A 24,633-nucleotide genomic window follows, 5' to 3' on the forward strand; every position below is an offset into this window, starting at 1 on the left:
GTGTTCCCTGACTGGATGGGGGGGCTACAGCAGAATGAGTGACCCCTTGCTCAAGCCAGTGACCTTGGACTTCAAGCCAGTGACCATGGGGTCATGTCCATGATCCTACATTCAAAGCAGCAACCCTGTACTCAAGCTGGCAACTTCAAGGTTTCAAACCTGGGTCCTCAGCATCCCAGTCCAATGCTCTATCCACTGTGCTACTGCCTGGTCAGGCCTACAGGTCTATCTTTTAATAGATGCATACAGTATATGGGTGTGAAGATTTTTAACTCAATTTTTTTTTACTCTCACACTGTGAAGTTCAGGAAGAAAAACAGTACTGAAATCACATGAATGAAAGAGAAACAAATTGATTTTTTAGATTTAAAATATTATTATTATTTATTTTGCCTATCCCCTTCCTCTTTGTGTGGGAAAAGTAGAAATGGTTCACAGCTCTTTGTGACTTGCAAGATCAGAGTTCCTCCTTCTCCAAGGAGAATTTAGTTCACTATATAAAGAATGGCTTCAGAAAAATAACTCTTACTCTGTAAAAGTCAATATTCAACTCCTCTAATGTACAATAATTCTATAACTAAATGACACAAAAATGTTTTAAAGTCAAACATTAAACACCATTGAATTACTTACATATTTTAATTTAGACTAATTCTGAAATTAGTAGACGTTCTCACATCATGATCTATTATTTTAGAGGTTTCAAAATGGAGAAGTGCTATCTCTAATCACCAGGTGAGTAGAAATAAATGGGCCTAATTCCTCAAAAGATTGGATGAAACCAGGAATTTTAATTCAAATGAGCAGATCAAGTACTATCATTGTTTAAAAGGAAGTAGAATGAGAGCTGAGGACCTTTCTTTGTACTTGACATTATTACTCAAATTCAACTTCACTGAAAATATTTTTACAAGAACAGCAAACCATTTAGCTACCTTGGACATAGCTTAATCTCAAATCAAAAGCTTGATAACATTCCTCTTGTCTAATATGAAAACAAATATGGGGAATGCAGATCTCTAAAATCCTTAAGCAGAGGCCCTGGCCAGTTGGCTCAGCTGTAGAGCGTCAGCCTGGCGTGCGGGCGACCCCAGTTCGATTCCCGGCCAGGGCACACAGGAGAAGCGCCCATTTGCTTCTCCACCCCCACCCCCTCCTTCCTCTCTGTCTCTCTCTTCCCCTCCCACAGCCAAGGCTCCATTGGAGCAAAGATGGCCTGGGCGCTGGGGATGGCTCCTTGGCCTCTGCCCCAGGCGCTAGAGTGGCTCTTGTAGTGGCAGAGCGACGCCCCCTGGTGGGCAGAGCGTAGCCCCTGGTGGCCGTGCAGGGTGGATCCCGGTCAGGCACATGCGGGAGTCTGTCTGACTGTCTCTCCCCTTTCCAGCTTCAGAAAAATACAAAAATAAATAAATAAATAAATAAATAAATAAATAAAATTCTTAAGCAGAGAGTTTAAGCCATTAACATTATAGTAACCAAATCAAAGAGTCACAGCCATTGTATAATGGAGCATCTTCAGTAATCAAGCTTGATAAAAATAATTAGTTTATATACAGTAGTAATTGTGCATTTACTGATGTTTTCCATCCTGTCATAAATATAATCTAGTTGTTTTGTCCTTTATATTTTATAAACATGAATCAGTATATCCATAAAATGTTATATTGCTTTCTACTTTAGAATGCAGTCAATTTCATCATGTGATGATAGCAATACTGTTGCAAACAGACATAGATGTTATATACTGGTAAATAATCACAAATTGAGATTGCTTTCAGAGGCTATTTTTCAGAAATAACTCCAAATCAAAGACCTAGCAAAGATTCATCTATTTCCATTCAATAACATGTTTGTTTGTTTGTTTGTTTGATTTTAACCATCCTGAAGCACCAACAGGAAACAAGGTATCAGAGACTTTTCAGTAAATTATGGTTAAATTATAAATTAAAATTTTATCTAACAATTTAGTCTTTTTTAAAAATTTCTTTAAACTTTGAAGTGATATTATGCTTTGAGAGTACTCCTAAAAAGTCTATTTTTCTAAGCAGCTGCACAGCATGGGGCTAAGATATGTCTGCTGTTGTTTTTTCAGAGAGAGAGAGAGAGAGAAGGAAAGAGCGTGAGAAGCATCAACTTGTAGTTCACTTTAGTTGTGCATTGATTGCTTTTTATAGTTGCCGGGACCTGGGTAGGATTGGACCTCAGACTCAAGCTAGCGATCTTTGAACTCGAGCTGGTGATGTTTGGGATTGTGTTGAGGACCCCTCACTCAAGCCTGAGGCTGAGGAGCCCATGCTCTAGCCTGCAACCTGGGGCTTTCAAATCAGCGCCCTCAGCATTCCAGGTCGATGCTTTACCCACTGCGCCACCATGGCTCAGGCTGGTTTCTATTTTTTGAATTAGAGATTGAATTTTTAAATTGGAGATTCAATTTGACATTTCAAACATAGATATCAAGTGAAATAAGTAGATTAACTCTTCCATCAATAGTGTAGAAACATTTCTTCTCTAAATTGTCCCTTTCAGTCAGGTCCCACAAGGGCAAATTAACTTCAAGCTATTGGTAGCCTTGTTAGCTATCAGAAAAGGAATTTCGCTAAGTGATTTGCATGATATAAGCGCAAAGCACTCGCCATACCACATTCTGGAAGATATTAAGTGAGTTTCTTCTTTCACTTAATATTCAGACATGGATGTTGAGATTAAACTCACTGGTGCTAGTCCAGTAATCCAAGCCAAATAAACTGGTGTAGAAGAAATGTCAGGAGTAGCAACAGATTTGATATATTTTAAAGGATTGAAGAGATCTGGCTATTGCCAAGTATTATCTTTGACTGCTCCCCCCCCCCCCAATATAGCCGTATAGCCAGGATATGAGCGTGGTGGGGGTGAGTTATATTACTTTTGTATGAATAACTATATAGATGGAGCTATCTTTTACCAAGAGGAAGAAGACTATAGGTGGAGGATAAAGGCAATAGTTTAAACTATTTTGTTTTTATTTTTTTAATTTTATCTTTTTTTAAGATTTTATTTATTGATTTTAGAGAGAAGAGAGAGAGAAAGAATGAGGGGGGGGGGGCAACTGGTAGTAGCTGCTTCCCCTATGTGTCTTGACCAGGCTTTCGAACCAGTGACCTCAGCATTCCAGGTTGTTGACGCTTTATCCACTGCGCCACCACAAGTCAGGCAAGTTTGAGCTATTTTAAGTTTGAGATACCTAAGAGATATCTCAGTGGAGATGCCAAGTAGATTAATGGAGTATCCAGGTCAAGCTCTAAAGAGAAGTGTGAGTCAGGTAATAAATTTTAGAGTTGTCAGTGCTTAGATGATATGTGAACCCACAGGACTAGATAAGCTTGCTCAAAAATAATTGGGTAGAATGTAAAGAAGGTCTGGGACCTCTGCCTGGAAAACTTCAGGAATTGTCCCCTACCCTATTTTTACTAGATTTAACTTCTCACATACACTTAGATCTCTGGTTGATTTTTACTTTTTTTCAAAATACCTTTTCTGACTCTTTAGCCTAAATCAGGTAACCCCTGCTCCAATGTGTCCTCATCCTTTTTCTTCAAAGTACTTATCACAATTTTTAATAAATTATTTGTGATTATTTATTTTGCATTTGCCTTTCTACCAGAATGTATATTTCACGAGGGCAGAGGCCCTTTGTTTCCAATTGTATCCCTAGTGCCTAGCACAGTGCCTGGCACAAAATAAACACTAAGTATTGATTAATGAGTTAAAGTGGATGTGAAACTGATATTGACTGAACATAAGATTAACTTGTTAAGGTGATAATTTAGCAGTGGTTTAAATATATAATAATTTAAGACATTAATCAGCTATCATTATCTTGAACTTTCTAACGGAAGAATACACTAAATAGCAAAGGATTCAAGCATTTTAGTTAGTGATTTCACTGTCCATGAAGGGTATGTGATATATATATGAATGTTTATGGAGAACTTTATACGTTCAAAGTACAAACAATTCATCAACTGTACAAGTTCTGTCATAAACTCCCAGAGTTTACAGCCTGTGTTATTCATCTATATCTCCCCCAATTTCTCTCATGTACAATGAATAGTCTACAAATATTTATTGTTTCAATGTATGCTTTAATTGTTGCATTAAAACATCTACTCATGTTTCAATTATAACTTTTTAGTAAACAAAGAGGACATGACATTAATTTTATTGACATTTTGCTGATCTTACTCAAAATCTCCATCTTTGTTCCTTATACAAGAAGTTTATTTCTAAAGTTTAGTAGTTCTAACTCACAAAGAGATTTCTTCTGCAAGGAACTTAATAAGTTGCACACAGAACAGACACTACCAGAAGTGTGAGGTCTGCAAAATTGGATGTTGACAATGATCTGCTCCCGTGTTTGGCATTACTATTCTTCTCTAATATAACCAATGGTTTTCTATTTTATTTCTTTTTGTTTTTGTCTTTGTTGCCCCTTGATATCTAGAGATTCTCAATGCAACATCCAGCTATTTGTATTCTATGTGCGTATATACATTTTACTTCTCTCATCTTTACCTGCCTTGTTGCCAATTTTTTTGTGGCCTTATTTCCCATTGTATAAGAAAATGTCTTGCTATAGATTAAATAAAAACAAATCATTTTAAGAATTATGAAATGCTAGAGTTGGTAGGCCCTTAGGAAGTCTTTTCCTCATTTTTCAGCTACTCAGGTAACTGTATTATTTTGGGGTTTTGTTAATTTGGGTAACACAATTGCCTTTAGGGTATGTTGGTAATGGTGGGAAGTTGGTACTACTCTCAGATCACATTGCCAGTTTCTGATACACATGACATAAACTGGGCATTTATTTAAATGAGGGTCTTCATAGTTTATTTTAAAATGAAAGAATAAACAATTGTTGAAGTTGTTGCTATTTGTTTAAAACATTAAAGTAAGCATGAGTCATCGAGAAAGGTTTTTGCTTTGTTTTAATGCAGATTTCTAGAACTACTGTTTTAAAAGATGGATCAGGAATAAATTATCTAGTCATTACAGCAAAGGTAATTTACATATATCCCTAATTACAAACTCCAAATTCAGATCACTTCTTAGATAATAGTGAACCCTTAATTTAATATGGAAAAGTAATATTTTAAAAAACAATTTAAGAAAACCTTTGAGCTGTTGAGAACTTACTGATGCATCATCATGAATTTATTTGCACCAAGAAAAATAGATTAATGCTTTGAGATAAAAATAGCTAAGGGACATCCAAAGACATTTATGTGCAAGGAGAAAAATTGTATCTCCAGGCTATAACTATTTATCAATTTTCCTGCCACTAAAACTTGCCAGCCAGTTTGTAAGTCTCAGATACAGATGAGTACCTCTACACAGAAAAATATTCTCTTTTGGGAGAATTTACTCAGTGAAATTATTACCCATTGATATTTTTCCTGACATCCTCTCCATCCTTATCTTCACTTTGCAGTTTCTCTCCAGCTGACCCTTTCTAATTACTGTCTCTGCTCTTTAAGATTCCCTAAAACCCATAAGTGGTTAGGTTTTTAAAAAGAAACTCTTATACTTCCATTTCCACAGAATTATAGAAGATTTGTTTGAGTTTTCATTTTTTAAAGAAATTATATAGATTAGCAATCTCATTTCATGGCCAGGAAAAGAGTACTTGTATTACATTATCTTTTATATGTCCAATTAAAATTTTACTCATTACTCTCATTTCAGAAGTCCAGAAATAAAACAGAGGTAAACTGGAAAGTAGCCCTACTACACACTCAGACCATCAAGGTAGAATCAGTTTCATTGCCATCGGGGTCTCACTCTCTGAACTTCAAGAATAAGGCCTTCTGGGCCCTGGCCGTTTGGCTCAGTGGTAGAGCGTCGGCCTGGCATGCAGGAGTCCCGGGTTCGATTCCTGGCCAGGGCACACAGGAGAGGCGCCCATCTGCTTCTCCACCCCTCCCCCTCTCCTTCCTTTCTCTCTCTCTTTCTTCCCCTCCTGCAGCCAAGGCTCCATTGGAGCAAAGTTGGCTTGGGCGCTGAGGATGGCTTCTTGGCCACTGCCTCAGGCGCTAGAATGGCTCTGGTTGCAACGGAGCGATGTCCCAGATGGGCAGAGCAGCCCCCCCTGGTGGGCATACTGGCAGTCTGTCTGACTGCCTCCCCGTTTCCAACTTCAGAAAAATACAAAAAAAAAAAAGAAAAAGAAAGAAAAAGAAGAATAAGGCCTTCTGAGCTCTGGTCAGTTGGCTCAGTGGATAGAGTCAGCCCGGTGTGCAGATGTCCTGGGTTAGAACCCCAGTCAGGGCACACATGAGAAATGATCATCTGCTTCCTTCCCCCTCTCTCTGCCCCTTCTCTCCCTTTTCTCTTCCCGCAGACTGTGACTCTATTGGTCCGAGCTTTGGCCTCAGACACTAAGGATAGCTTGGTTGATCCGAGCATTGGCCCAAGATGGGGGTTGCCAGGTGGATCCCAGCTGCAGCACATGTAAGAGTCTATCTCTCTATCTCCCACCCTTTCACTAATAATAATAGTAATAATAATAATAATAAAAGAATAATAAAATAAAAAAGAATGAGACCTTTGTTGGTCAAATAAGTTTGTAAAATATGATTTTTATGTTCACTCGCTTATAGCTTGCATTGGGGGCTGGGCAGCGCCAGGTATATGTGGTCTGCGAAATTGCAAATTAACTTCCTGCTTGGGAAGGGCCATTGTTTTGCTAATGTTTGCTGGAGGAGAGGTTTTCCTGCCAGAAAGTTTGGAGGAAAAAGAGCAGGGAAGAAGAAGAGGGAGAGAAGGAAGCCGTGTTTGCAGAGTGAGAGCAGAGGGAATGCAAAGTGCTGAGGAGGAAGCCATGTTGGCAGAGAAGGGAAAAGGTGTGCAGATGGGGAACCAGAAGTAAGGAGCTTTTGCAAACTCCGCTGAGACTGGTGGGGCCTTTGATTCTAGGAGGAACCGGAGAAGGTTCTCCTGGTTGTGAAACCAGAGAATGTGTCAGGGTTTTCAGAGCTCTGAATGAAGAGGGAAGTGTTTTCCCTGTGTGTTGCTCATCAGTCTGTGCGAGACTTTAATAAAGGAATGGCCCACCGTTCTTTGGCTCCACTGTTTCTTTACTGTCTGTCCGAATCTAATGTGAACCTGCATGTGAATGGCCATGATGGCGGTGGCCTCTGGCCCTACAGCCTACCTAGCCCAAGGAGACTCTGACAAACTTTAGGGTTTCTGATTGTACAACAGCTATCTCCAGGGGGAAAATAAAGAGAAGAGTGTAGAACAGAAGAAAATAGCAGAGTTTTTCATTGCTTCAAGGTAAAGAAGGTGAGGACAGGGTCCCATTAGAGGCTTGGAACTCTGAAAAGATTATAATTCCTTAGAAATAAAGTCGGTACACCAAGTTATACATTTCAAAATGCAAAATTTACATGCATGTTTAAATTAAGAGCTTCTCTCCAGTATTTTCTGCTCATAAAAACTTGGTAAGTTTGTCATTGCTGAGCTTTTTAAAATTTTTGATATCCCTGACTTGGCTTCAGTTTTTGGTATCCATTGAGCAGTGCAGGATGGGCAAAGACCTTATCTTTGACATTTTTCTTGCTTATCTCTCATCCCAATGCCTTGCACACATAGGTACATTCATAAATGGCTCAGGATGTGGCTGGAGAGTGAAGAAGCACTCCTTATATAACTGGCTGATTAGTTGTCAATAAAGTCTTAATCTTTAATACCTCACTAGGCAAAGATTGTGACTATTCTCAAAAGTACGTTATCAGCACCTTTTGAATTTGCCTGTTGAAGTTTGCCAGCTTAAGAGTAGAACATTTATCTTCTCTTTTCCTGAGTAGGCAATCACATCTGTATCTTGAACATATAGAACCGAAGGGCCTTCCTTCATGTGTGGATACAACTGAAGGGGTGGCCAGATTTTGACTGGTGAATGATCCGCTCCTTTATTTCTTCCTGACAAGACATTATCAGCAAATCTTTGTTTTAAATTTTGAATCCTTGGTCTAATATTTCCCCAATCTGTATATCTGAGTGTGTGTGTATGTGTGTGAGTTTAAGTTTTGCTTTGGGTTGTTTTTTGGTGTTTTTTGTTTGTTTGTTTTTGGAGACAGAGAGAGAGAGAGAGAGAGAGGTAAGGTGGGAGAAGAGAAATGAGAAGCATCAACTTGTAGTTGCTTCACTTTAGTTGTTCATGTATTGCTTCTCAAGTTTTGCTTTATTTTATTTTTTTAAAGATATTTTTATTGACTGATTTTAGAGGAGAAAGAGTGAGAGAGAGAGAGAAGGAGGAGAGGAGCGGGAAGCATCAACTCATAGTTGCTTCCTATATGTAACTTGACCAGGCAAGCCCAGGGTTTCGAACCAGCGACCTCAGGATTCCAGATCTACACTTTATCCACTGTGCCACCACAAGTCAGGCTCAAGTTTTCCTTTTATTTAAAAAATGACTAAAAGACCATTACTTTGATGGAATACTTTTGCAATGGTACAAGTATATTTGCAATGTTTTTAGGCTGTTTTATTTTAAAAGGATAAAAAAGCAAGTTGTTCAGAAAAAAGACAATATAAATAAAAGTAATACAAGTATATTCCATTCTGACCCATTTGAAATTTGGAAATAAGCCAAAAATGTTTTCTTTTCTGGGCCAAATTTCTGTTTGAAAGCTAAAGCATGCCATTAATGGGTGGCCTTAAACTTTAGTTATAGAGCCAAAATCAAAATTACCCTTCTTAAGACTCTGTATGTATAGAGTACTAGCTTTTTGTTTCACAGTAAATATTAGGTTTAATATGGCCTTTCTTGTTCAAAAAAATGTACACTGAGCCCAAAAGAATACATTTACTTCTTGTACAAGAATGTAACATGAACAATCTAGTTGGAGGGGTAGGGAAGAGGAGATTGTGTTCTTTTTTAATATTTTTTATTTATTCATTTTAGAGAGGGGAGAAAGGGAGAAAGAGAGAAGGAGGGAGGAAGGAGCAGGAAGCATCAACTCCCCTATGTGCCTTGACCAGGCAAGCCCAGAGTTTCGAACCAGCAACCTCAGTATTCCAGATCAATGCTTTTATCCACTGCGCCACCACGGGTCAGGAGAGATTGTGTTCTTATAATAAAAATTCATAAGAGCACTAAGGCAATTCTAAATGAGCCTAAGCAGAAATATTAATATTTAAATGTTACAGCTTATACTTGGGAAAAATCATATTATTGATAGAATAGTACACTCAAAACCAATCATGTCATGAAAATACATGCCCTTGTATCATTTGGCAGAACAGCCCAGAAAACAATGAACTTTTTATTAAATGGATCTCAAATTCTGCTTTAAAGTGACATCATTCATTTACATACAAGACTTTCACCTCTGCTTCCTTTATATCTGTTTCAGTTATGTTTTCTCAGCTTAGCAGACTTAGTTTATATAATTACTACTTGGTGACATTATCTCTTTGGCATCTCCAGCTATTGTTATTTTTGCTTGTTCCTCAAACCGAGATATAAATGATGTCTAAACTTTCTTTTGGTTTTTATTTACAAGTCCCTTTGCCACATTCACCATGATTATTATTTTTTTCAAACACTTGAATTCTCTTTAAGCCCCCTGTCGTTAAAACTACCTTGACCTATGCCTAGGAGGTATGGCTGACTAGGTAAAAGTTTTCATATTGTCATCTAACTGCTTCATATGGAAAATGTTCACTTTAGTAGGTCTATCTAACCCAAAATACTTTTGGAAATGTTACAATGCTTAAAATGAAAGGGGCTCTGGCTGGATAATTTGGTTGGTTAGAGCAGGGGTCCCCAAACTACGGCCTGTGGGATGCATGCAGCCCCCTGAGGCCATTTATCTACCGCCCCCCACCCCCCCACCCCCCCGCACTTTGGGAAGGGGCACTTCTTTCATTGGTGGTCAGTGAGAGGAGCATAGTTCTCATTGAAATACTGGTCAGTTTGTTGATTTAAATTTACTTGTTCTGACCTGACCTGTGGTGGCGCAGTGGATAAAGTGTCGACCTGGAATGCTGAGGTCGCTGGTTCAAAACCCTGGGCTTGCCTGGTCAAAGCACATATGGGAGTTGATGCTTCCTGCTCCTCCCTCCCCCTTCTCTCTCTCTCTCACTCTCTCTCACTCACTCTCTCTCCTCTCTAAAAATTAATAAAAGAAAAATTAAAAAAAAAGAAATCAAAATTTAAAAAATAAATAAATGTGCTCGCTTCGGCAGCACATATACTAAAATTGGAACGATACAGAGAAGATTAGCATGGCCCCTGCGCAAGGATGACACGCAAATTCGTGAAGCGTTCCATATTTAAAAAATAAATAAATAAATAAATAAATAAATAAATAAATAAATAAATAAATTTATTTGTTCTTTATTTTAAATATTGTATTTGTTCTCATTTTGTTTTTTTACTTTAAAATAAGATATGTGCAGTGTGCATAGGGATTTGTTCATAGTTTTTTTTTAATAGTCCGGCCCTCCAACGGTCTGAGGGACAGTGAATTAGCCCCCTGTGTAAAAAGTTTGGGGACCCCTGGGTTAGAGCATTGTCCCAAAGCATCGAGGTTGCCGGTTCTATCCCTGGTCAGGGTATATAAAGGGGCAAATTGATGTTCCTATCCGTCTCTCCTTCTCCCTTCCTCTCTCTATAAAAATCAATAAAATAAATATTTTTTAAAAACTTAAAGGGAAAAACAAGTGTAATAATAGGCTCAATAGTAAGAACCAATGTGTTGTAATGAAAGCACAGATTTAAATCAAATAGACAAGTTTGAATCACAGCACTGACGTTTTCTAAGTAGGGGACATTATTAAAACTATCCAGCCTCAGATTTTTCTTCTGCAAACTATTCCTTATATTACAGACTATATCTATGCAGATTTAATGAATGAGGTTTATAGCATCTAGTATATTTTCTTAAGCAAGGAGAGTTGGTCATTGGATTTATTATAATAGGTAACTGTTCTATAAAAACACAATTAATTTTGGGGTGCTCTATATCCCTCCCCACCCTCTTTGTCTTTTGTTCTGGGAATCATCAAGTCATCAAGGTCTGCCTGTTCTTGAACAGTTACAATAAATCTGTGTGTTAACATCTATCTCTCCAAGCCAAACTTGTTTCAATGTTGGGTCATTTCATACTTTAACAGTTACACATTTATTCTGGCCAATTTGTGCATCTCTGAATTGGTGAAGCTTTTACCAGTAAAATGGTCATTTCTAATCGTGCCAGCCCTGCACCTTAAGCATATCCTCTAACTGAAGAATGATATTAAGTGGTATTGGAATGCTTCAAAGCATTTGGAAATAATAATAACAGGAGTTATGGGACTACTTACTTATCCTACAGGTAGCTTCTAAATCAGTGAGTGTGGCTGAATTCCACAAAAATGGAAGCAGACTTTTGCCTCAATGCTGAGTTCAATACCAAGAAAGTGAACTCCAACACATATTGTCTTTAAGGAATCAAAGAACTCACAATCCAAATATCAATCAATTCTTAATATTAAATATGCCTTTAAGAAACATTCAGCTAATTTCTAAACATGTATCCTTTTTAGAAATTTGGCCTTCTTTCCATGTATTTTACATTACAAAGCATCTAAAAATACATAGTGTATCTCCATGTATTATATAAACAGACTACCTAAATGATGTGTATTCTAATTTTGCCTGTCTGAGCAATTAAAATGAGTCACTCTCAAAAAGTAAGGCTCCAGTAAGCACCATCACTGAGCATCATACTGTCACACTCACTAGTATCAGACAGCACAGTTAAAAAGGAAATGAGGAAGCCCAATGAATAAATTACATCTTGAATGACTTTTGATACAAATGTAAACTATGGACAATCAGTGTTCTGTTTTAAAAATATTAAATCCAGACTCTTGAAATCTCTACTTATTTTTGGAGCAAGCATTCTCCAGTGCCTTGAACTGATCTCTGAGATACCAGACCAGCAGGAATTTGGGGAGGCAATAAAGGAGGGATCCAGGAAGTGCAAGAGACAGGCTTTCAAGAAGGTGGCTTTTAGAGCTGAGCAGCTAGCTAATTGCTCAGAACCTGATATAGAGCAACACTCAAACTTTGGATACAGTCCTTTCTTCTGTTTTGTGTGCCTAAAATAATGTCTCACATGTATCGTTCAAAAATAGTTATTGAATGAATACATGGCTCTTGACGGGACACTGGTGGCGGCGATGAGCTTCTAAAATGAGGATCTGACAACAGAAACTGGCACAAGGTTTGTGGTGGAGTTTTGCTGGCAGGGATCAGGAACTGTATCCTTAAGTACAGAGTGCTTGGTCAGCAGAGGATTTCCTATGTAGTTCTCCATGCCTAAGAGATCCACAGACAGAAGTTTTCTAACCTGCGGACAACTTGAACTATCGAATTTAACTCGAATGTAATATCTAACTTCCATCTCAGGAACTTTTGCCCCATATCTCATGCATATAAGTTTACAGTTTAACCCTTTTTTCTCTTTTTCTGAACTCTGGAGAAATAGTTATTTCTTTTTTTCTTTTTTTTTACTGAGAAAAGGAGAGAGACAGACAGGGACAGATGGACAGGAAGAGAGAGCGATGAGAAGCATCAACTCATAGGCACTTTAGTTGTTCATTGATTGCTTTCTCATATGCGCCTTGCAGGGGGTTGGGGGGAGACCTCAGCTGAGCCAGTGATCTCCTTGATCAAGCCAGGGACCTTGGGCTTCAAGCCAGGTCCCCTGGGCTCAAGCTGCTGAGCCTGCACATAACCTGACCTTGGAGCTTTGAAGCTGGGTATTCAGTGTCCCAAGCCAGCATTTATTCACTATGCCACCACTTGGTCAGGAGAGAAACATATAAATATTTATATTTATATAGCACCTTTACCTATTTTGAAGGAAGTCACCATTTGTTCTTCTTTTCTCTGGACTAACTCAAATATTTATATATTTTCATGCTACTATTTAGCTATTAGCTATTTTTCAAACCTTTTAATTATCTTTGTTTCTCTTTGAATGTTTTCCAGGATTTTAATGTCTAAAGTTCCAAAGCCCAAACTTGAACATAATATGTTGGTAATGGCTGGTGGAGGCTGATGTTGAATTATTATCGTAAGATCACTTTATGCTTCTTATCTCAATTTATGTAGACCTGTATCAAATTTTGTTGTTGTCTTTATTATTACATGCTCCATTTGCGAGTTCATCTTTTCCCTTAATTTCTGAGGCAGTCATCTTTAATACTGGGATTTCACAGACCTCACTGCATTCTCCAGCTTTCGCATATATAGTTTCTTTCCTCAAGTAATTAACTTTGTGTGAATCCAAACTAAATCTTTATTTCTAAACACATTGTAGTTTTAACCCAGTGCTAAGCAAATACAAACAGTACAAATACAGTATTGATATCTGAAATTCAAGACCAAATTCATTTTCTTTATTATCTCTCCATCCCCAAATCTGTAAGTCAGTTTTTGACTTAAAAAAATCACATCATTTTATATTTCTTACTATGAATTCAAGACTCTGACATGACCTTCCTTTTCATCTACCTGTCTCGCCACTTCTCTTTCTCCCTAACTTCTCCCAAATCAAATCCTACACCAGGGATGGCAAATGTGTCCATTTTAATTAATTGGAAGTGGCTGCTTGAAACAGTATGTTTTAAGAAATACAATGACAGATGAGTCAGGTCTACCGTGAAGGGGTGGTGGCAATAGCAGCTTCTATGTACGATACTTGCTGTACATCTTACTACACTAATTGAATATTTAAACTTTATTAACCTCTCCTTTGCTTTGGTATCCCATGACTTTTTATATCCCTAGACTGGTCTCCTAGATACAAGTCTTGCTTCCCTTCTTCAATGCTCTCACAGTTATGTTTTTGTTTTTTTTTCATTTTTCTGAAGCTGGAAACAGGGAGAGACAGTCAGACAGACTCCCGCATGCGCCCGACCGGGATCCACCCGGCACGCCCACCAGGAGCGAAGCTCTGCCCACCAGGGGGCGATGCTCTGCCCATCCTGGGCGTCGCCATGTTGCGACCAGAGCCACTCTAGCGCCTGGGGCAGAGGCCACAGAGCCATCCCCAGCGCCCGGGCCATCTTTGCTCCAATGGAGCCTTGGCTGCGGGAGGGGAAGAGAGAGACAGAGAGGAAAGCGCGGCGGAGGGGTGGAGAAGCAAATGGGCGCTTCTCCTGTGTGCCCTGGCCGGGAATCGAACCCTGGTCCTCCGCACGCTAGGCCGACGCTCTACCGCTGAGCCAACCGGCCAGGGCCAGTTATGTTTTTTAAGAAGTATTTAATACAGGTATTTTGACAGAGTAGGGGCATACAGAAACAATCAGGTCTGCACCTTACATCACATACCAAATATGTATGAAAGATCAAAGACTTGAATGTTAAAGGCAGAGCTGTAAAGGTTCTAGAATGTAACATGAGAAGAATTCATTATGGTCTTGGAGTAGGGAAGGTCATTTCAAACTATGATTTAAATTCCTGGAATTGCCCTGGCCGGTTGTGTCAGTGATAGAGTATCACCTGGCATGTAGAGTATCCCCAGTCAGGGCCCATAAGAGAAGCAATCAATGAATATACAACTAAATGGAACAACTAAGTAAAACAATGAGTTGATGCTTCTCTCTGTCTCTCACTCTACCTTTTTCTCTCAGATCAATGGAAAAAATCTTTTTTAAGTACCATAGTTTTAATACATAAAAAGCTTTTAGAAATCAACAAGAAAATTACTAACAACCCAATATAAAAATGGACAAAGAGCCTGACCAGTAGAGGTTCAGTGGATAGAGTGGTGACCTGAAACACTGAGGTCTAAATTCAAAACCCCGAGGTCGCCAGCTTGAGCATGGGATCATAAACATGATCCCAAGGTTGCTGGCTTGAACCCAAAGGTAGCTGACTTGAAGCCCAAGGTTACTGGCTTGAGCCCAAGGTCACTGGTTTGAAGAAGGGGTCACTGGCTTGAGTCCAAGGTTGCTGGTTTGAGCAAGGGGTCACTGGCTCAGCTTGAGCCCCTCAGTCAAAACATGTACAAGAAGCAATCAATGAACAACTTAAGTGAAGCAACTATGAGTTGATATTGCTCAGTCTCTCTTCTCCCTTCCTCTCTCTCTCTTCTTCTCTCTCTCAAAATCAATTAAAAATATTTTTAAAATAAAAATGAGGAAAGAATGCTCAGGGCACTATGTGGGGCACTGGTTTGGAAACCATAGAAAAAGCTAAAGGAGGTGAGACAATGTTTGCCATTAGGTAGTTTATCAAGTAGACAGAGAGGTAAAATAAATATAAGGTCTACCGGAAAGTTCTGTCCGTTTCTATCACAAGTTGACACGTAAGCACATGTTTATTTGGCGCATGTGTGCCTCTCTATTTTTATCACTTAATGTATACATACTGACGTATGTATGTATAAATTAACTAAAACAAAGTTGATTCACGTTAGTTTTATGTGTGAAGCGATAGTATACCCATGGCTACTGATAAAGTTCATTTACGCCACTGTAATTTTTACATATTTCAACAAGGAAGAAATGCTACAGAAGCATGTAGAAATTTATTGAAAGTGTTTGGTGAAGGAATAATACTGACTATCACTTGTTTTTGTCCTTACAAAATTTTTTGAAGGGCAAAAAATTCAAAAGTGAAGATATCAAACAAGCACTGGTTCACTTTTTCGCATCAAAAGATAAAACATTTTTCAAAAATGGGATATACAAATTGCCCTCATGCTGGGAAGAAATCATTAATAATAATGGCAATTACATTATTTAATAAAGTTTATTGACAGTAAGAAAAATTTGTATTTTGTTTTATTCCAAAAACGAACAGAACTTTCCGGTAGACCTTAAATGCATATAAAAGTACAGGGCAGAATGCGTTCATTCCCTTAGGAGTTATGAATAAAGTTGTACGGGATTTAGAGTAAAGAAGAATTCTTAAAAGTATTATATATTTGAAAATTTCAGTAGTATTTGAAAAGGGGTTTTCAAAGACAGATGTGATTTTTCCAAGAAAGGGCAGGGTATTTAATTCAGAAAATCAAATGCCTACAGAGCCAGCGGCACATTATGCATACAGTAATCTCTCCTTATCCAAAAATAATCCGTCCCTCAAGACTCCCAGTAGATTCCTGAATCTGTGGATAGTACTGAACCTTATATACACTTGTTGATTCTTATATATACATACCTATGATAAAGTTTAATTTACATGTGAAGCACAGCAAGAGATGAACAATAAAATAATAATAGAGCAATTATCACTATATACAAGTAAAAGCTATATGAATGTCCTTTCTCTCTACCCCTCTCTATCTTTCTCTCTGATAACTGATCTGATAACCCAGAGGGCTACTAACTGACTAATGGGTGGGAAGCGTACAGCACACAGACATGCTGGAAGAAGGAATGATTCTCAAACAGGCAGGACGAGGCAAAAGAGCATGAGATTTTATCATCCTACTCAGAAAGTTTCACAATTTAAAACTTATGAACTGTTTATTTCTGGAATTTCTCATTTAATATTTTCAGGCCCCGGCTGACTGTGTGTGGGTAACTGAAACAGCGGTTAAGAGGGGACTACTGTGTAAGTGAATAAATTTGCCAAGTGTATACCGATTAAAAACAGGATCTAGAGGTTCTTAAACTTGGCAGCGTATTATTAATATTACCTGAGAGATTTTCAAAATCCCTAGCACAGGCCATAACCCAGGCCAATTCAATTAGAAACCTGGGACGGGGTGGAGGGGGGTGGGAAGGAAAATGGAATGGGGATTGAACCAGGTATCTGCATTTTTACAAAACTGCCCAGACGATAACAACATGGACCAGCGGCATTCTCATCACCTGTGCCTTTTTAAAAATGTAGAATCCCAGGCCCCACCCTGGACTTACAAAATCAGAATCTGCACTGTGATATTATCTCCAGTGATTCTCATATACACTATCGAGTTTGAGAAGTCCTGCTCTAGAGAACCTTGTGCTCTTCCCAGGGAGTGGCCACTCATTATATAGTATCAGTTTGTTTGTTTTTTTTTGAGAAAATACAGACTCTAGGTGTAGATATTTTAATTTTTTCACTTACACCTGACCTGTGGTGGCACAGTGAATAAAGTGTCAACCTGGAACACTGAGGTCGCCAGTTCAAAAACCTGGGCTTGCCTGGTCCAGGCAGTTGATGCTTCCTGCTCCTCTCCCCTTCTCTTTCTCCTCTAAAAATGAATAAATAAAATCTTTAAAAAAATTTTTTGTTCCACCTCTACTGCTGGCAATCACTCAACTGAAATCAGTCAGAAGCCATTGAAAAGATGCCTGAGGCCGCCCAATTTGAGAGGGAGTAGTGGCTCAGTGGCATTTGTCTAAAGGCAGACATTTTTAATGTGGGTTTTTGGTATTTATTTTTTAAAATAATTGAGCTACTAGAGCATCCTTACCAACATTATTGTGTAGCAAAGTTTAGTATGTAACACTGCTCTCAATTAGGTGGGTAGAAGTACCGAACTACCACCCGCTCAAAACTCTCCTTCCCAACTCCTTTAAGGAAAATTTAAAGGGTATCTTGGAGATATAAAGCTAGCAGGGGTCTCCAAACTTTTTACACAGGGGGCCAGTTCACTGTCCCTCAGACAGTTGGAAGGCCGCCACATACAGTGCTCCTCTCACTGACTACCAATGAAAGAGGTGCCCCTTATGGAAGGAAGTGCGGTGGGGGCCGGATAAATGGCCTCAGGGGGCCGCATGCGGCCCACGGGCCATAGTTTGGGGACGCCTGCGTAGCGGTGTGGAGGGCTTGGAATGCTGAGTACGAGCTTAATTCCTTAACTTTGGTAATGTCAAGTCCCTCAATATTTCTAAAGCCAGGGTTGTAAATGTGCTAGAAAAAAGAAAAGCTGTCTCCTTCATGATCTGGTTGGAAATATACCTGGCAGGAAGGAAAGAGCTGAAGATTGTTGGAACGAATACTGAGCTCTTACTGTGTAACGGGTGCTATTCCCAGTCCTTTGACTTTATCCCTTGGAAGCGATATTCCTAGTCGGCCTGCTTCCTGGAAAGTTTATGTCACTGTTGCTAAAATGAAGTGACCTCACGAGATAAAAGTGTGGCTGAGTCAGAGAATCCATGGCTTCGATTAGATACTGTCAGCTGTGCAGTGGTGTTGTCTTGACTATCAAGGACCACTGAGTCCTGGGGCTGCAGAAAGGGAGGGGGAGGTGTTCTGGACAGGAGAAGACACGCCTCAGAAGGTCTCCCTCTATTACTAAAGATTTTGACAAGTTACATTTTTTTTTTTAACAGAGACAGAGTGAGAGTCAGAAAGAGGGATAGATAGAGACAGACAGACAGGAACGGAGAGAGATGAGAAGCATCAATCATCAGTTTTTTGTTGCGACACCTTAGTTGTTCATTGATTGCTTTCTCATATGGGCCTTGACTGCGGGCCTTGTTTAGCAGACCGAGTAACCCCATACTCGAGCCAGCAACCCTGGGTCCAGGCTGGCGAGCTTTGCTCAAACCAGATGAGTCCGCACTTAACCTTGGGGTCTCGAACCTGGGTCTTCCACATCCCAGTCTGACGCTCTATCCACTGCGCCACCGCCTGGTCAGGCAAGTTACAAAATTTTAAATGGCAATACTAGCACATGGATTTCAAAGAATAAATATCAGCAACCATTTTCTCTTGCTTTCACAACCCTTATATGATATGTCATTCTCTTTTCAGTTATGTTGTTGCCCTGAATAACGTTTTTACCTACCTGAAATCCACTTCTCTGGATAAGTAACGAATAAAAAGTCATTCTAAAGCCTTAATCTGTTGAGCCTCCACTGCACGAATACATGCATAATTATTGCTGAAATACACTAGGCGTTTTTGTAAATAATCCATAAAAGCAAAAGTAAAAAATTTTACAGAATGGGGTTCTGTAAGAAGTTTTTGATAAATGGGTTTTTTTTTTAATTTCTAAGCACTTTCAAAAATTTAAATGCTCAAAGAACATAATCACTGAGAACAGCTGTAAGCTTCTTTTTTGTGTTTATAAAGCATGCATTTATTTTTGTTTTTAAGATGTACACAAGCATGGTAACAAAAGAAAAGAGAAACAATGTAATGTATTAGGCAAAGCACACAGACCAGACAAAAAGGAAAAAGAAATCTCCCTTTGAACTGAAAGGAAACAAAATGTTCTATTAGCAAGAAAGAAGAAAGACATCTCTGAACAAGAAATATTTTTCCCAGCAGTGATCTAAGTGGTCTCAGGAGGTGGGGTAGGGGAATAGAAGGGTACCAGATCAGAAAGAATTGCTATGGCCCCCACGAACAGAACTCTGATTTATATAACAAATCAATCCACTTACAGGACTGGTTTAACTTCACCTGTTGTTGGGAGGTAGGTTCAGTCCCTTCTCCTTCTTTGAATGAATGGGAAAGGCTATCAACTCACCGCTGCCTCCCACCACAGGAATGTGTGCTATCTATCTGTCCAGTTGTTTTGAAACCCACAGCACTTAAAGGAGCTGTATCAACAGGTTCCTCCTGCTCCCTAACACTGAGCTAATTGTAAATGCTTAATGGGAACCTTGAACGAGTTATACGCTATCATAAGAATTCAAAACCAGCTCTAGCAAAAGTGGGATTTTTTTCTAAATAGAATTACAATTTATATTTTTATCACTTCAGCTTTTTGAACCTAGAAGTATATAAGCTAACAAAGGGCTATTTCACCACCGCTTAATACAAAGCCTGTTTTAAGGAAAGCCTGAGAGTTGGCCTTGGAATGTCGGTTAGAACAGAGAATTCTTTCCCAGATGGAACTAACTACTTGTGTGGTTTTAAAGAGAACTAAGGAGACACAAAAATGTCCTTCCAAGAAACATAATAAATGCCAACCTTTTTCTACATTAATTATCTAGTACATTTCTATGGCCACTGCCCTTCAACACAAGTATTTCTCTTTTCTCTCTAAACTTTGGCCTACATGTGTACTTTCCATTCTATCTTTAAATAAAACTGCTTCCAGCACATGAATGGTGAGGTGTAACACTCATCATAGAAGCTTCAACTCGTCCAGCCCTAAAGGCTAAAGAAATTCTAACCATATTTTAAACTTCTACCTGTGACTGTTAAAAACTGAAAATTGACTTTTTTTTTTTTTAGTTAGATGAACTCTTTTTGGTTAAAGTGTTAATGTCCAGAACTTGGCATGCTATGTTTGCATAGCCATTTGTCACTATTGTCATAGCATTTGCAATGTACTTCACAGTATGAGGTAGCTACTCTTAGGAGGAAATATGGCTTGATATAATTTAATCTATGATGAAGTATCTCAAACTATAATAGGCATGAACCTAATTGAAAATGACTACTACATGCTTTCAAACCATAAGGGATGATGTTACAAAGAATATGTATATTTCCCTAAAACTAAACAAATAAGAACACAATTAAAAATAAACTAACATTCTCAAAATGAACACATATTAAAAAATTATGCTTAATCTTAATGATAGAAATGAAAATTTCTATAATAGAAAACTACTGAACATATAATTTGCTTATTACCATGCAGTGATTATTTTAATTGGCCAGTTTCTTAAATGAACTGTATATAAAAATTAGAAAGCAATAGTGTTTAGGTAATTGTCTACGTAATTTATTAATGTAGTAGGTTTTAGGGTTCAATGGAATAAACTTGAATGTTGAGGACTTTCCACATTTGAGGAAGCAAACTAAGTGGCAACAATAGCAGAAAAATCTAGGGAAAGAAGAATAAGGAATCAAAAGGTAAGAGTCAGCGATGGAGAGGAATAGTAACTGAACAAAACAATGAACACGGAAAAGATGCACATCACCGTTTTCCTCAGTTTCCCTGGGATTTGTTCAAGAGTTCGGACTCTTTGTGTAATTAAAAAACAAACAAACAAACAAACAAACAAACAAAAGAAACCCTTGTAGAAGAAACACTCAAAATCAAACAAACTTTCTAGTGAACTTGGCCCTGGTACTTGCAATTGACACTGTGATTTTATCACTTTTTAAAGGGACCTGACATTTAAATTTCCAAAGGGCATGGAGTACTTCCAAAAGTAAAGCAAAGAAGTCTGTAATCATGTAAGCACTACTTATTTAGCCACTGCAAATCCAGACGATCAGAGACCTCTATAAAATGGGAATTATGAGTTTAAGGTTTTATATTAACATGCCTGTACATTTCCCTTCACCCCTCCCTCTCTTTCTTTCTTCCTTTTAATTTGAAAACAGGATTTTTATTGCCCTTTAATTTTGGTGCCAAAATAATCTGAAGAACTAATGTGAGCAAGATTAGCTGGGAGCCTGTAAACTCTCTCCACAATTCTATTTACCACAGAGAGGCAACCTAGAAAAAAATTAAGAATCCACAGTAGATGATCAAGGCAGCTTTACTTAAAATAGTCAAGTCATGAAAACAAGGCAAATACTCAACAGGGAAGGCTAAATTGTGGTATATCCAGTCAATGGAATACTATGTAACAAAGGAACAAATTATTGATACATGGAGCAAAATAATTGAATCTCTGTGACTTAATTTTTTAAAATAAAAACAAACCATACACCAGAAAGCACATAGTTCGTGATTCTACTTATATAAAGTTCAGAACCAGCAGAGTTAGCAGAGAAGGGTCACTGAGTGGGAAGGGCCACCAGGGAGCCTTCTGTGTGCTGAAAGAGATCTTGATCTGGTTGATGTATGCAGGTCTATCAGGTATACAAACATTCATTGACCTTTACACTTTAAAATTTGTACACTTCCCTGTATATATGTTATCTACAATTAAACTTTAAAAAGTGAAGTTAAAAGAAAACTCACAGCAGAAGAAGAAAGTACATGTTACAAAGCCTTCACCAAAATGCCAACAGGTTCAACAAAGTTAAAAGAGAGAGTCCCATCTTTAAAAATACAGAAAAATAATCCTTCACCCAGGTGATGGCAAAATGACCAATTTGTTTTCTTTTTAACATTTCTTAGCTTACTAGGCATAACAAGCAGGATTTGGGAACTTCAGTTTCATAATTTCTCAGTTAGGGAGCCCCTTTCATCTCCCTAATTTCTTTTGAGGGAGATTGTTGTAAAGAGTAAGTAACTAGGAATACAAAGAGGAAACCAATTATTTGGGTTTCAGATAGAGCGTTAAAGTTTGACCTCAAGTTTACTTCATTGTTGAACAGAATGGAAAAGTATTGTTCAGGACTAAAAGGTGTGCGTGGGGTTGGGCTTTCCTTTCTGTTCTCTGTGAAAAAACACTTGATGGATCTGGTAGATTGGGAGCAGATAAAAGAAAAACCAATATTTATTTCTAGTCAAATTCCTGTGATATAATTTATGTGTTGTTTTTTTTAATAGAACAATGGCAAAGCAAATCCCTACCTCCTTATTCACTTTTTCTTTCTCTCCAGGTTTTATAGAAATACCAATAATTCTTTTGTCCTGTTCGCATCCCTCCAGATACTCTCGGCTCTGGCAGAGGCTGTGACTGGTGAGGAATGGAAGGAAGGACGGTGGCTTGGCTTTTGAGCTTTATGTTCTGGCATTCTGATGTTGTTTGAATGTTTAACCACTAGACTGCTGCCCCCTGTGCCACCCAAAGTATTGCCACTACAACCTGGCTGGCTGCATTTATGAAATTATTTTAAAATCCTAGACTAAAATTAATGGAGAAAATTATGAACAATGTTACACCTGAGCATTTTATTTAAATACTATGCAAGGGGGAAGGGCTAAAAATTTAGAACTTATATATATATATATATATATAAGTATTTTTATATATTCAATACATTATCACACTTAACTCTCTTGAACCTGTAGAAGCTAAAAATTAGTACCCCAAGTGAAAGTCTCAGGCCAGGGAACAAAAATACTCAATGTGCATAACCAAGGTTCAACCCAGGTCCATCTAACTCCGAAAGTATTTTTTCTCATTACTGCTCAAGCAAGGTACTTAACTCAACACACACAGAGCTTAATTATTCCCTTATCCCATGAAAAGAACATATATGGTGAATGAAATCAGCTAAAATAGATGGCAATCTCCTTGAGGGCAGGTGTAATTACTCATCTGTTAGTGTGGCATAGAATAATACTTCTATGTGTTAGGTGCATACTTTCAAATAGGTGCATATGCGATAGATGTTGATTTTCTTTTTAAAATTACATAACACACTTTCTTAAAGCACATGTAAGCATCTACATCATTGTCATTTTGGATTCAAATACCTGCTGGAAAAATAATATTTAGTCAATAAGAAGGATGGTTAAATACTAATTGATGGCATAACCCAAAGAATAAAAACTTGAGTACTAAATTACATTTGCTGGCCTTTTAAACTTGAAACGCACATTGGGTAATATTTCTGCTGTACCAGGAAAACCACCAAGGATAGAGTCTTTCATAGTTTGTTTCATGGTTTAACTGCCCTTAAATGTGGAATCACTTCAAAGAAAAGAACGTGCCAATACAAGCTGCTCTGCTTGTACAAGATGAAACCGAAATGGGCAGACTCAAATCCAGCTGTTGGTAAAATTACACTCTGATGACCAGTTCTTTACACCAAAGAATCCAAAAGCTGACTGAATACTTTCTCTTTAAGACTTTTCTCCTTCATTTCACTTTAGCTTATTTGTGTGGAAGAAAAGCAAGATTTAAATTCTTAATGCTGAAATTAGTTTATTTACTGTTAAATTAAGTCAGAAAGAATTGTACTTGTGTTTTTAGTTGCTGTATTGTTAACGAGCCTTTGCAGTTAAAGACATGCAGAATTCCAAGGTGATATGCTTTGTTATTTACTTTATACTAGTAAGATTTTCAGTTTGCTGGATGTTGAGTAATCAGAATTTCAAGTTATATCACGGAATAAAAGGAATTCTTATAGAGGCTCACTTTGGCTTTCAGGTAGAATTATCCAGGCTTTGAAGTTTGTGATTGCTGTGATTCTGCTGAATTCTCCTGGATGAGTTTTTTATGATTCTAAATCCATTTGTAAGTAATCGGTTAATCCCCATTAACTATAAACTTGTTTGGTTAGGCCCATTTATGAGATTATATGAAAGAAACCAGTATTTCTTTCTTTCTAGATTTTGTCTCTCTTATTCTGTTCATGTTATTACAGTAAACAAACATTCCTGAAATTTTAACAATGTATGTATATGTACTATAAATGTTTTCTTCATTATTCCAGAATATTTACTCTTACCGTTTACTTTTGTGGTTCTCCACAATTTTTTGAGTTGTCATTATCTGTTAAAAGGCAAGCTCACTCACATTGGCTCGTGGGGTAGGGGATACCTCTTGATAATCATCTTGGCTTGTTTTAGAGAACAAATTCCAACTGCCTCCTGCATAAAATCCCTTGTCTACATTATGGTTCTTAAATTAATCTGTCTTTGCCAAGAAATCTTCCTATTCTTTCTTCTCTATTTTTAATGCTTTCCATAGTCTCAGCATTCTCTAGATTTAACTCACTTTTTTTTCTATTCCTTTGTATGAACTTTCGTATTTCTTTCTTTTGTTTAGTAGCCACTTTATTTTAAAATCTTGAAAGTTTTTATTTTTTATCCCAATTGAGTCCCATGGTATTGCCAATTC

The 24,633-nt window shown here is 38.0% G+C and overlaps 1 protein-coding gene and 1 non-coding gene across 4 annotated transcripts in view; one reads left to right on the forward strand and one right to left on the reverse strand.

The window, feature by feature from the left end:
• SLC39A10 (solute carrier family 39 member 10) overlaps nt 1-24,633 on the reverse strand; it is a 191,376-nt gene that overhangs the window by 82,061 nt on the left and 84,682 nt on the right. Inside the window, exon 1 of one of the 3 annotated variants that reach the window (XM_066279347.1) lies at nt 19,369-19,422. The exons of the other annotated variants lie outside the window; for them this stretch is intronic. The gene's annotated coding sequence lies outside the window, so the exon portion shown is untranslated. Of the gene's footprint in view, nt 1-19,368; nt 19,423-24,633 lie in introns of those variants that run through there. 3 annotated transcript variants of the gene reach the window in all.
• Nucleotides 10,215-10,321, forward strand: LOC136307074 (U6 spliceosomal RNA). Its single transcript, XR_010725766.1, has one exon. It is a non-coding gene; the product is annotated as a U6 spliceosomal RNA (small nuclear RNA).

This window comes from Saccopteryx bilineata, chromosome 5 (assembly GCF_036850765.1).
Source record: "Saccopteryx bilineata isolate mSacBil1 chromosome 5, mSacBil1_pri_phased_curated, whole genome shotgun sequence".
NCBI classification, from domain to species: Eukaryota; Metazoa; Chordata; class Mammalia; order Chiroptera; family Emballonuridae; genus Saccopteryx; species Saccopteryx bilineata.